The sequence below is a fragment of the Mus musculus genome, chromosome 8 (genome assembly GCF_000001635.26).
Source record: "Mus musculus strain C57BL/6J chromosome 8, GRCm38.p6 C57BL/6J".
Taxonomy (NCBI): Eukaryota; Metazoa; Chordata; class Mammalia; order Rodentia; family Muridae; genus Mus; species Mus musculus.
In genome coordinates, this window is record NC_000074.6 from 124,959,182 (window position 1) to 124,970,814 (window position 11,633).

General features: G+C 47.5%; 1 long non-coding RNA gene across 1 annotated transcript; it reads right to left on the reverse strand.

The window, feature by feature from the left end:
- Positions 1-9,509: 9,509 nt before the first annotated feature.
- Positions 9,510-10,986, reverse strand: Gm39281. The gene is made up of 3 exons (XR_879355.2): positions 10,677-10,986; positions 10,020-10,564; positions 9,510-9,861 (listed from the first exon to the last, which is right to left on the reverse strand). It is a non-coding gene; the product is annotated as a predicted gene, 39281 (long non-coding RNA).
- Between the last annotated feature and the right edge of the window lie 647 nt (positions 10,987-11,633).

Sequence of the window (11,633 nt, forward strand, 5' to 3'; positions counted from 1 at the left end):
GCTACACAGGGAAACCCTGTCTTGAAAAACCCAAATAAATAAATAGGTGGGCAGATATCAAAATAATGGGTTGTGTTGTGGTGTTCTCCCACACGGGAATAGTACATTTTACCCACACCTTTCCCAGCCCTCTCACCGCCCCACCCTCTCTTGCTGGTTCCCTTCCTCTCCACAAATGGTTCCCACCCTGCATGCGTGTCTGTGTATAGTCTAGATTCCACATATGAGAAAGCACATCCCTTTTTCAACCTTCATTACCTTCCTTTGCCCCCACCCCCACTGGTTGCTTCTTTCTTCTCACTTTCTGCTTGTCTCACACAACAAGGAATCTAGACCCCACATGAGAGGAAGAAAACGCAACCGTTCTTGTTGTGAGTCTGGCCTGTTTAACCCAGGGATCTCCACTTCCACCCAGCTCGATGCAGAGGACATCACATCATTTCATTCTTCATGTGGCTGAATAAAACGTGCTTAGTTACATAAGTTCTGTGACACATGCACACACACACACACACACACACACAGCCCACATCCTCTTTCATCTGTTTGTTGATGGGCGTGCAAGGAATGCCTACTTTGGTCTTTTTCAGTGAGGATCTAGCTGTGATAAAACTGAACCACACAGTCCAGGACAGAGTTTAGAAGGACAGGCTAGTCACACTTCCCAGAATTAAGTTCCTGCCCAGTTTGCTCCCTCAGGTCTCCCTGACCTGCCCCCTACACGGTGCTGCTGTGTAGGTGTCTGAGCTGCTCAGATGGCAGCCTCCCTGCTCCCAGCCCATCTCCTGCTCCCAGCCCTTGTTCAGAATAAACCTTATCAGCTCAGAACTCATACTCCCCCTGTACAGTGATCATAACAAACCTTCGAAAGCAGTGGGCTCCAACCGCATACAGGAGGAAGGTGGAGTTTTGAGTGCCTGGCCACCTCCTCCCCTCTCTGGCTCTGACTCCTCTCTGAGCCCTCCCCCTCCCATCACACACACACACTCACAAACTCACAACACTCACACACATACACTCTCACTGGGCTTTCCACAGTCTATGCAGCTCTTTCTTTCATACCTGTTGGGGTTCTATTACATTCTTTGAATTCCTCTTTCTGGCACTGAAGAAATGAAAGAGAGAGACAGAGAAACAGACTCAGTGACAGATGGAGAGGAAGAGAGAAGAAAACAGATCAGTTGAGTCTCAAAAGAATTTAAAAACTGTCATTGAAAACAATGCTGTGCCTTGCCGAGGCATCCAGGCTGATCTCTAAGCGAGCCAGGAAAGCTGAAAGGAGAACTCCAGAGAGAGTCCAGCAAGAGCCAAGGAACTCAAGTACAGCCTTGCTGATTTCCCTTTAAGGATTTAAAAAAGTTGGTTTTTGGGTTTTTTTGTTTTTTGTTTTTTTTGTTTTTTGTTTTAAATCCGGTGAAGCCCTGATAATGGAGCCCTCTTGGTGATGAATGGGCCACAGAGCCACACAAATATGTGGGCCTCACATTCCTAGAGGTTAAAGTCCCGCTGCCGTCAGAGTCAAAGACAGATCATCAGAACGGGGCCAGTGCCTGCCCTGGGGGTGGGGCCCGGATGAGAATTCCATCCTCAAACACACACATCTTGGAAAGAGAGAGGGGAATTTTACATTCCGGAATACTTGAATGTCAAAGTTTGGAAGCTGAGTTAACATTCTAGAGAACAAATATGCTGGAAAAGGAAAAAGAGAGGCTTGAGGTATGGCTCTGTTGTAGACTGTTTGCCTAGCATACATGTGGCCCTGGGTCCGATGCTCAGCACTACGGAGGAAAAAAAAGTTAGGTTCAAAGCCAGCCTGACCTAGAGTAAGTTCCAGGACAGCCAGGGCTACCCTGTCTCCAAAAAACAGGCAGCAGGGCATGGTGGCACCTGCCAGTAATCTCAGGACTTAAAATACTGAATTAGTTTGGTTATCTTAAGGTACCATATAGCAAGACCTTGACCCAAAAATAATGGCCAGGTGTGGTGGCCCACGCCTTTAATCCCAGCAGTTGGGAAGCAGAGACAGGAGGATCTCTGAGTTCCAGGTCAATTCTACAAATTCCAAGACTGTTTGTGTGTGTGTATGTGTATCATCTATGTATATATTATATATAATAATGATATTGATAAATGAGTAAAACATAAATCAGACTGGAGAGGAGTTTGCAGAAGGAAGCAGCTGCTTTCTTGGAGTTGGAAGTTTACAGAGAGAACAACACTGGTTAACAAATCTCACAAGAGCCCCCTTTCTATGAAGCAAGTGAGGCTGACAGAACTTTTTGTTACTTTTGGGGGGGGGGTGTTTGTTTGTTTGTTTGTTTGTTTGCAACCTCCCTCCCCGGCTCCAAAGAGAGTTCTCTGTGCAGCCCTGGCTCTCATGGAACTTGCTCTGTAGACCAGGCTGCCTCAAACTCATAGACCTACCTGCTTTTGCTTTGTGAGTGCAGGGATGAGAGGCAGAGGCAGAGGCTGGACATTGTAACCCTCGCTGGCACCTGGAACTGTCTTCGTTTTGAATCTGTAGCAAGTGATACAAAGGAGGAGAAAGCCTTAAGTTACCGGCTGAGGGACAGGGAATAGAAGTGAGCTGAATGTGCAAGAGCCACGTGTGTCGGGTGTGTAAAACTATCAATGTTAGTTGGAAACGTTGGAGGTGATCTGTGACCCAAAGCCAGGATGGAGTGAGTGTGAGTTGGGCATGAGCCAGGGAGAAAATGGAAGGGGGAGGGGAGAATCAGATGCAAAGTCTGCGAGCCTAAATCAGAGGCTCTGAGAGAGCCTCTCAGCAGAAAAGCATCCTTCAAAAGAAGATCCATGGAGAAGTCGAAGATGGATCAGGAATATTCACGTAGAGAGCAGAGAAATTTCCAGGCAGACAATTCCAGAGTGAAGGGTAGGTTCAGAACAGTTTCTCTGAACTGTTGAAACTGTTGTCTGACAGTGTCTGTGCCAGGGGTGGGCTGAGTACTGCACACCTGTAACCCGGGTGAGTGGGAGGTGGAAACAAAAGGATCTGCCTCAAGGACCAGCCTAGGCTATGTAAGAGGGTCAAAAAGAAACAGAAAGGGAAACAGAGTTTCATTTTGGGGTCAGTGACAGGGCCTTTCTGCACCGAGGATTCTTCTGAGATGGTTCAAGATTTGGGCGTGAGCAAGATTACTGGGGAGTGAACCACAAGTTTTGTTGCTTTGTTTTGTTTTGTTTTGTTGGTGGTGTTTTGTTTGTTTGTTTAGACACATGGTCATGGAGCCTACCCTGCCCACCGGAGACATTTTATTGGATTGTTTTTATTATTGTTATTATTATTATTTATTATTATTATTACTTTTTAAACTTTATCTTTTGAGATTGGGTCTCATGTAGCCCAGGCTGGACTTGAACTTGTGCTGTGTCTCTTCCTCCCAACTGCTGGGATTACAGGCATGGATCAACACACCAGGCTTTTTCAAGATGAGATTTCTCTGTGTAACTCTGGAACTCTGTAGACCAGGAAGGCCTTAAACCCAGAAATCCACCTGCCTCTGTTTCCTTTGCTTGTGCTGGTGGTGGGTCTGTGCCATTACCGCCAGGCTGTTTACTCCACTTATATGCCTCATAAGAAGACTGGAGGGGCTGGTAAGATGGTTCCACCCCCAAACCTGACAGTTTGAGTTTAACCACACAACCCTTGGGTAGAAGGGCTCCAGCCAGTTTTCCTCTGACCTCCACACATACACATCCACACAGACGCAAAGGAAATAAATGTAAAAGAGAAACTAATATTAGGATTGGTAGTAACTGTTGCTGATAGCAGGCTTGAGGGACGACATTGTTGTTGAGGAAGGGCAGGCATGTGCTGCTCTTTGGAAGGACCAGAGTTTAGTTCCTGGCACCCACACTAATTTCTCTCAACTGCCTGTTTCTATTACTCCAGATGATCTGACACCCTCTTCTGGTCTCTGAGGGTACCTGTACTTCCATACAACAACACACACACAAACACACACACACACACACACACACACACACACAGAGGCAACATAATTAGGTTCAAAAACGTTTTTAAAAGAAGAAATCTGGAGACTGTGGGCAGAACTCCAGAGAACAACTGCCTGGCCTGTTAGCGTCATCCCTGGGCTTGGTAGCAGAGCCTGCTGCTTCCTACCTGAGAAGGAGAGGACTCCAGCCGCCCTCCCTCAGGACACTCCCTTACGCTGCTGAGGAAGGGTACCCAGGCACTCCTGTGTTCAAACATGGACAGCCTATGTTTAGAAGCCAGGGCGTTCATCCTATAAAGATCTGGGTAGAAGGTCAATGTACTGTAGGCTGGAAGGCGGCTGGCTCAGCAGCTAGGAGTGCTAGTTTACACTTATCTGTGACCTGAGTTTGGATCCCAACACCCACATCAGGCAGCTCACATGCCTTCAACTCTAGTTCTAGAATCAATACCCTTTTCTAATATCCAAGGTTACATATATGTGTTTACGTGCACATACCTACAGACAGACAGACAGGTTCAATGATTTAAAAAAAATAAAAGTAAACACTGAAACACTCCAGGGTTGGGTTGTTTTTTTGTTTTTTTTGTTTTTGTTTTGTTTTGAAGGTTTTATAAATTAGAATCTAACATAACCCCGGGTTGGCCTCAGACTGCCTGACTCTCCTACCTCAACTTCCGAAGTACTACAATTGTAGGCATTCTGTACTACAATTCCGTAGGTTTCTGCAGTCCACAGAGTGTCACAACCTCACAACATTGTGTGTTGACTGCAGCAGGACACTGGGTAACTTAACGCTATGTCTGTATTCCATCAAGACTTTATTTACAAAAACACATGGAGAGCTAGCTCTGGCCCTCAAGCAGTAGCTGACCAAACCTTGCTGTACCTGACAGAGCTCCGCTCTCGATCAGGGGATTGGTGCTATTCCATGCCAGGTAAGATGGGAAATTCCCATTTGGCCACCCCGAGGGTGCTAGAGAGTCCTCACTGTGTGTCACAGTGTGTCCCCACTGTGTGTCACACCTGGTAGTAATAAGCTCTACCCTAAAAACTGACCAGGCCGGTGCCTCACCAGATTTGGACAGGCGTCCCGTCCCGCTCCTCCAGAATCACGCCCTTTCCCCAGTCAGGAGGAGTCTCTTGCTCCAAATGCAAAGATTCTTTGGAGCCTCAGAAATAAGCCTTTTAAGTGGAGGGAGAGAAGCCCCTGAGGTTCCTGCCAGCTTGCCTTTGTGCTTGGCTGTGAGTTTCAAGGCCCTTACAGGGCAACTGAAGTTCCAGGTCGGGGGTCCAAGTGACAGCAGTCTCTATGGCAGGTCTGAGGGGAGAACACTTCGGAAGACTCAGGAGTTCATTCAAGACTCGGCCACAAAAAATGATGCTGTTCCACGGCATTCAGATAATAGTGACGGGGCAGACGTGCAGGACAGAGGTGCCATGGATGTGGGTGACTGCTGGGGATGCGGCTGTAACAGAACCGCAGGGTGGGGGAAATCAGCAGGGTCATGACCTGAGGCACTAGGACCGTCAGTTGAGTCTAATGAACGGACACACCAACTAAGGAGCTTTCCAGCTGTCCTACATGTTACCTAATTTCTTTAAGCTTCTTATCATTGCTATGGATAAACATAAACAAAAGACTCTCCCACACAGGAAGTGTTAGCAACAGTAAAAATAGAACCCCCACTTCTGGTCGTATATCCCAGAAAAATGGAAAGCAGGGTTACTAAAAAAAAAAAAAAAAAAAAAAATCTGTGTGCCTGTGCTCACCACAGCCTTGTTCATGGCATCCACGAGGTGGGGGCGACTCAGCGTTCAGTGAAGACAACAGATGTGAAACTCCAGCTTTTTGTGCTTTGCCTGTGGAATATCCCTACAGGTTCATGAGTTGAACACTTAACTGCTGTGGTGGCCTTTGGCTGGTGGCGATGTTCTGAGAGACGGTGGAATCTCTGGGACATGGAGTTCCAGCTGCAGAGGTAGGGAGGGCCACAGGGATGGACTTTGACCATTATGGGCTGGCTCGAGCTCTAACCCAATCTCTGTTTCTTTCTTGGTCTACGTAGACGTGAACAAGGAGCCTCACGCTCTTGCTAACACTGAGCCAGACCTCATGCCTTCCTGCTGTTGCACACTGTACCCTCTCAGCTGTGAGCCAAAATTAATCCTCTCCTTTCTTCTTTGTCAAGTATTTGGTCATAGCAGTGAAAAAAAAATGAATACAAGAGTATATATGCACAGGACGGAGTATCGTTCAACCCTTGAGACAGGTGGAACACACTTTTAATCAGAGGAAGGCAGATGTCTGAGTTCAAAAGCAAGGCTGTTCCACAGAGAAACCCTGTCTCTAAAACAAATACAAAAAAGTTTTATTCAGCCTTTAAAAGGAAGAAAATTCTGACTGGGTCACAAGGCCCAGTAATTTGCAGTGCTTATCAGAAAGTTTAATGCATGCCAAACACCAAGGCATTGTTAAACAAAATGGCAAATTACTGGGCCTTGTGACCCATGGCGCTACGTGCTTGAACTTGCTTTCTGACTTTTTATGGCTTGGTTTTTAGAAACAAGGTTTCTCTGTGTAGCCTTGACTGTCCTAGAATTCACTCTGTAGACCAGGCTGTCATGAAACTCAAGAGATCCACCTGCCTCTGTCTCCCAAGTGCTGGGATTAAAGGTGTTTGACACCAACCCCACCCTGGTCATGAGTAAACTTCTTGTAGATGGCCATTGTATGCACACCAGAAAACACTGGTCCCTAAACCTAAAAAGAGCTGAGACATCTTGACATCTCCTTCCCACCAGATCTTAGAGACAACTGTTTTAACTGTGGAACATTCACTTAAGATACCGGTTGGCTCCTGAAGATGGTGTGGTGGCGGGTTGAGTTAGTTAGGCAGTGGCTTCAATAAAAATCTTTTATCTTAGCATTGAAGTGAGAGACCAGGTTAGACCCCCTGGTAGGTAGACAGATGGGAAAGAAGCCATGGCTATGTAATAAACAGGGAGAATTTCCAAGATGGCCACCTTCTTCATCAACTTCCTGACTAGAGACAAAGCTTAGCAGCTTGTGTCCTTCACCAACAGGTCCCCCGCTGCTGGACTGGCTCAGTTCAAGGCTGCATCAGGACGTGGATCAGTCAACCATCTTATCTGTCTATAAACTGCACAATGTAGGAGAGGAATTCTTCAGAGGTTTTTAACCCCCCAGGCCTCAAGGAGAGATGAGAAACGGTCTTCTGGGGGTGGTTTGAATAGGTTTGGCCTAGGGAGTGGCACTATTTGATGGTGTGGTCTTGTTGGAATAGGTGTGTCACTGTGGGTGTGGGCTTTAATACCCCTGACCTAAATGCCTGGAAACCAATCTTCTCCAGTTTACTTTGGAATAAGATGTAGACCTCTCAGCTCCTCCTGCACCACCCTTGCCTGGATACTGCCATGCTCCTGCCTTGATGATAATAGACTGAACCTGTAAGCCAGCTCCAATTAAATGTTGTCCTTTATAAGACTTGACTTGGCCAAGGTGTCTGTTCACAGCAGTAAAAGCCTAACCAAGACACTCTTTGTGTGTGTATCTGCTGAGTGTGTTTCCTCAGGGCCAAGAGATACACGCCTCCCTCCCTTTCACAAACTCATGGTTGATAGGTGCTTGAAATTTCTCCAAGGCTACAAGTTGCGCCTCAGCTTTCCCCTGCCTTTTCTTTCTTCCTTTTCTTTTCTTTTCTTTTCTTTTTTTTTTTCTCGAGACAGGGTTTCTCTGCAGCCCTGGCTGTCCTGGAACTCACTTAGTAGACCAGGCTGGCCTCGAACTCAGAAATCTGCCTGCCTCTGCCTCCCGAGTGCTGGGATTAAAGGCGTGTGCCACCACCCCCGGCTTCCCTGCCTTTTCTTTAACTGGCAGAGCAAACGAGCTCATTTCAACACCCCTAGACTGCATCAGTAGTCTTTAAAAAAATTTCCTTGAATGCACTGTAGAGTCAGAGTAGATTTTGCGGTTCCAAAAAGAAAATGTCCAGCATGTACTCCTGCCAGCCTGCCGGAGCTCCACCTGCTGTCTCCAGGGATCTGTAACCAGCATCCTCCCCTCTTCCTGTCCTGCCACTGTGGCTGCTGCTGCTGCACCTGGCCCACAGCTCCATTCACCTGAATGCCCGTGATCCACCTGTTTGTTTTGCCTTGGTCTTTATGCAGCTTCTTGGATTTAGGGGTTGACGTCATCAGTCAGGGTTTAGACTAAAGGGAAAAAAAAAATCTCTGCTCGTAGGGTTCTTCTCCATTCTTTCTCTCTCCTTCTGGAACTTTGTTTATCTACATAGGAGACCATCCCTATGCAGTTATTCCATAGATCTTAGATGTTCTTTTTTAATTCCTTATTACATTTCTTCAGGCTGGGAACTCTGCACAGAAACTCAGAGGACAAGTTGCTAGAGTCTGTTGACTCCTATCTTGTGTGACTCCTGCCTTGTGACTCCCAGAACCAAGATCAGCGAGGCAGGCTTGTGGGCGAGCACCTTCCCATGTCATAGCCCCCATCCCCCAACTTTCTATTTTCTTTTTAAAATATATTTTTTTATTGTTATGGATATTTTTTGCTTGAATAGATATATTTGCTTGAATGTGTCTATATACTCCATGCCCATAGACGTCAGAGATCCCCTGAGACTGGAGGGACAGCCTCTTGTGAGCCACCATGGTGGTGCTGGGAATTGAACCCTGGTCCTCTGGAAGAGCAGTCAGTGCTCTTCACCTCTGAGCCACCTCTCCAGCCGCACTTCCTATTTTCTTTATGCCAGTTCCCCCATCCTTCTTTTCCTTTTGCTGTGCCCGCCTTGCAGTTTAGATTATCCAGCAGGTTCTTTATGACTGTTGTCACTGGTCTTTTTGTCCTGTTTTCTTTTTAAAGCAGAGTCCCCTAGTCTGGCCTAAAACTTGATATGTAGCCACAATGACCCTTAACCAGGTCTTCCTGGCTCTGCCTCTCAATGCTAGGATTACAACAGGCATGTGCCACCAAACTCCAACCTTTTTTTCTTTTCTTTAATTTTTTTTTTTTAAAGACAGGGTTTCTCTGTGTAACCCTGGCTGTCCTGGAACTCACTTTGTAGACCAGGCTGGCCTCAAACTCAGAAATCCACCTGCCTCTGCCTCCCAAGTGCTGGGGTTAAAGGCGTGCGACACCACTGCCTGGCCCAACTTTTCTTTCTTAAACTGTCTCTGCCAGCTACTGGGGCACACATCTGCCATCTCAGCTCTGGGGAGGCTGATGCAGGAAAATAGTGAGTTTGAGGATGGCCTGGGTAACATAGGGAGAACTTGTCTCAAAACAAAGCCCCCAAGAAAACACATGAAACCCAAACTTACATAGAGCAGCTCCTGGAAACTGTGAGGACGCCCGGTTCTCCTAATTTCATGCAGGCACACACTCCTGTTTGTGGGACCCTTTCATGACTAGGGACCAGAACAGAAAACAATCCAGATTTGGGTATTGCCACACAGCCCAGATTTAAAATTCTCTTGTAAACAGTAAATGCATTTATTTATGTATTTGTACATGGGGCAGAGGGCATGGGGGCGTGTGCGTGTGTTGACCAGAAGACAACTTGTGAAAACTGGCTCTAGACGTCTCCCAAGTGGGTCCTGGGGAATCGAACTGAGGTCACCGGGACTTTATCCACCTCCTCAGTCCTCCCACGGATCCCCAGGATTCTTACATTGCCTCACTTGCAGTGGGTGTCGACACCCACTGCGATGTACACAGCACTCAAACCTCTGCACAGCCCATTCCCGAGTTAGCGGGGAGCAGCTGGAGCTGCTACTTTCCTCACTTGTCTGCTTCTGTGACCTCAGTCAGTCCCAGGTGGGGATCCACAGAAGCCAGGAGCTCCTAGAGGAGTGCAGAGAGGGAAAACAAAGGGTTAAAGTTCAGCTTGTGACTTGAGATGAGGTTTCACACAGGCAATATATCTCAAACAACACCCAACACCGGTGTGGGTCGGACTAAAGACTTTTTAGATTCCTCCAGCTTCAGCCCACTCTGCGTACCTGGATATGGAGATTTAGCCGCGAGGGAAGGGCACCTTGGAGTCTAGTGCAGGGGAAACAGGACTTGCAGAGAGCCTGCCTTTCCGGTTTCAGAACTGAGGGAAAATTGTTTTGATAATCCTTCCATCCAGCCTCATCAAGGCTTCACCAGTTTTAAAGAGAAAGGATCTACCTACAGGCCCGCTAGAGAGGGGCCCTTGAGTCTTGTTTGTGGGTACCCTGGGTCTTGAGTGGCTAAGGAAGAACAGGGGAGGCTTGTGTCCCCTGAGAGAGTGTGGCCCAGTGGGAACCTGTTTGCTTCACTGGGACCTGAAACAGGAATCGTGCTTCAGCACAGGAGCCTAGGCTGTCAAGGAAGCAATGTAGCCGGAGGGATCTTCACAACTCTGAGCAACCAAAGGATGCCCAGCTGCAGACATGGTCCCTGCAGCCCATGCTCAGATCACTAAGGGAACCAGGATCGATCAGGAGGGCCAGCGGAAGGAGGGCAATTCCGTTGTCCGGAGGAAGCCTTTCCACAGCCAGGGCCAGCAGCACTTTCTCCTCTGTGGCACAGAAACAAGGGAAGGGTTAGAGGTGAAATCTGAGGCTGGTGTTGTACATACAGATGAAGGTCGGGGAAGAAGACTCGTTAAGTAAACACACCCCACAGCATACCGCATTAGTCAGAGTTTATGTCATCCTGGCCAGACAACGGGGGTCAGTGGCTTCAATCGCAGAAAGGCAAAGCGTTGTTTGTGAGTTGCAGCGTCCATGAAATGCAGACCCTCGGTCCATGTGGGAGAGCAATTCTAAAGTCTCACTGGGTAAAGGCAGGTTAGGTGGCACAAGCCTGTGGCCCCAGCACTAGGGAAGCCCCAGACTGATTCTTGTGAGTTTGAGCTTCCACTGTTGAGTTCCAGGAAAGCCTGGGGAGGAGACTGTGTTACAGAACACAAAACTTCGAACGAAGGATATTTGTCTTCTAAACAGTTCAGTAAATGCTGAAAACATGTGATTCACACTCTTTTTTTTTTTTTTTTTTTCCCGAAACAGGGTTTCTCTGTAGCCCTGGCTGTCCTGGAACTCACTCTATAGACCAGGCTGGCCTCAAACTCAGAAATCCGCCTGCTTCTGCCTCTTGAGTGCTGGGATTAAAGGCATGCACCACCATGCCCGGCCTACACTCATTTTTAATGTGACTCAGTATGCAGGGCACACACATGACACAGGCAGTAAGTATGTCATGGTTGTACTAGCAAGTCCCACCCGTTAAGGACCTTGAGTTGGCTCCCACTACAACTAAGACAGGCTTCACCCGGCAAAGCCAGCTGTTCTTGAGAAAAGAGCAGGCAGCTGCTCTTGCCACAGATGTTACAACTGTTCCTCCCAGAACTAAACGACTGGAAACCGTGGTGAGGCCTTCATGGGCTTGTAGATATTCATTGGCTGGGACAGGTCTAAACAGGGCCAGCTTCTCTCTTTCATCTCCAGTTAAAGCCATTTACAAGTTTACCAGGCTGGGTTGTAGATCAGAGGTAGAGCACTTTATGAATGTATAACGTCCTGGGATAGGTCACTATCCTCATACAAACCAAACAAAACAAAAATGTGTGGTTTTGGACCCAGGGACAA